This window comes from Ahaetulla prasina, chromosome 3 (assembly GCF_028640845.1).
Source record: "Ahaetulla prasina isolate Xishuangbanna chromosome 3, ASM2864084v1, whole genome shotgun sequence".
NCBI classification, from domain to species: Eukaryota; Metazoa; Chordata; class Lepidosauria; order Squamata; family Colubridae; genus Ahaetulla; species Ahaetulla prasina.
This window is the reverse complement of record NC_080541.1, coordinates 167,801,844-167,804,000: the sequence shown is the minus strand read 5'-3', so window position 1 is coordinate 167,804,000 and position 2,157 is coordinate 167,801,844.

Here is a 2,157-nt window from a genome sequence, read left to right as displayed (position 1 = left end):
ATCAAGGTATTTGTTAGAATTTTGTAACTGTAGGTTTCTCTTTTAAAATCAGTGTGCTGCCATAATTATGTCAATACTATATTAAAATTGCTAGAAACTTAAATGCTTCCTATTTATTTAGCAACTACTTGTAAAATGTTCTCCTTTATTGAATTAAAAAGGGGGGCTATTGTTTCCGATTCTCATAGGCCACAGTTGTATCAGGCTGGTTTTTGTTTTTTTCTGGATTCTGGTAAGAGTGCAGATCAAGGAAAGTTTGCAATGCAATAAGGAAACAACTGCAGTTCAATGTTTAATTTTTAACAATAGGGTCTCATTAGAATCCATAGCTGTCAAAAATTAAAAGACTTATATAGGAAAAGATCAAGTTCTGGGCTGTATCCAGTGGAGAGAAATTACTGCTTTTCCATTTAAAAATAATGACATATTTATGTTGTCTACATGATTTCTAGCATTATTGACAAGCTATTATATTCTTTCTTGTGTTTCTTGAATTCATCAGTTCATATCCATTGAACAGTCATTATGAACAGCACAGGGCTTTCCTAAGCTGTATTTACATAAAAGGAACTACTTTCCTCTACCTTCAATTTTACTTTTAAAATGGGGAAGACAGGCAATCTTAGCTCCTTCGGCACACAAGGGCTGGTTGGTCTGGTCTGAGATCAGTATTGCTCCTACATCTACACGTGTTAAGTTTACGAAAGTGAGCGTGACTCCTGTTCTAGCTGAAAAGCAGCAAAGGTGGTTTTATCAAGGGCAGGAGGCAGTGGTGGGTTTCAACATTTTATACTACCGGTTCTGTAGGTGTGGCTTGGTGGGTGTGGCATGGCTTGGTGAGTGTGGCATGGCGAATATGGCAAGGGAAGGATATTTTATTTTATTTATTTATTTATTTTTGTCACAACATTATATACAAGCACATATAATGAAAGAAAACAATAGGACAGGAACGGTATTGTAAAATTGTAAAATCTCCATTCCCTCCCGATCAGCTGGGACTTGGGAGGCAGAGAATAGATGGAGGTGGGGCCAGTCAGAATTTTTACTACCGGTTCTCCGAACTACTCAAAATTTCCGCTACCGGTTCTCCAGAACTGGTCAGAACCTGCTGAAATCCACCTCTGAGCGGGAGGTAGGTAGGGCAACCCGGTGATGTAGCCGTTCCAGAATTGATTCAAAGATATCTATAAATAGATAAAAATCCTCTATGGATGTTCACAACTGAGGTTCGACAAGGAGAAGAACAAATACAAGTGCCACCTCAGCTAAAGCTCTCCTGCAGAGCCCCAAGGAACAAATGGCTAAAAATTAGTTACTCTAATGGAATTTAGAATTCCTTTTTGCCTAGAATGATCCTCATTTGAGAAAAAGGAACAAAGGATTATAAACATGGATTAATGATTCAAGGACACCGTCTGAACGGCCTGGTGTGAATGATTGGCATGAACTGATGCCAATGCTATAAACTCAAATGCACATGTCAAAAGCAAATCAAAACCTCTTGACAGGGAGGATGTCTTGGTTGAAGATGGACTACAAAAACAGGGTTATATTTTGGGTGACCCAGGAGCAGAAACATACTCGTGTTCCGATAGCGATAGCTTTATCCCATATTACATACTCAAGGCTCCAGGGCCACAAGCTGTTCCCCCACTCAAACTCTCTAGACAGTTTCGTATTGTTTTTACTGTTGCTTTATTAGATTTTTATTATGCCCCTCTCAGCCAGTTATAAAAGAACTGTTTATAAATATACTAAACTTAAGCCCATTGCATAACATTTTGGTTTTGTTCTGGATCCTGCTTTATTCTATTGCATCTCCCTTTCTCAAATAGTAATTGTGAAAGGGGACTGGTTTTTTTCATGGTCACAGGTATGATTAAGTGCTTCAGAAGAGTTTATATTAGCATAGACAATTATACTAAAAACATTAATCCCCAATAAACATTTGTACTTTTTGACTGTATCCTTCCTTTCTTCTCATGCTTCCCTCTGGAGCTTGCTAGGAGAATTCTGGGAGTTGAAGTCCACACAATTTAAAGTTGCTAAGATTGAACAACACTGCTTGGGAAATTAATATTGAATGATATCAGTGGCACTTTGTTATTTAACACACAGCCACTTAAAATATTAAATAATACAGATAGTCATTGA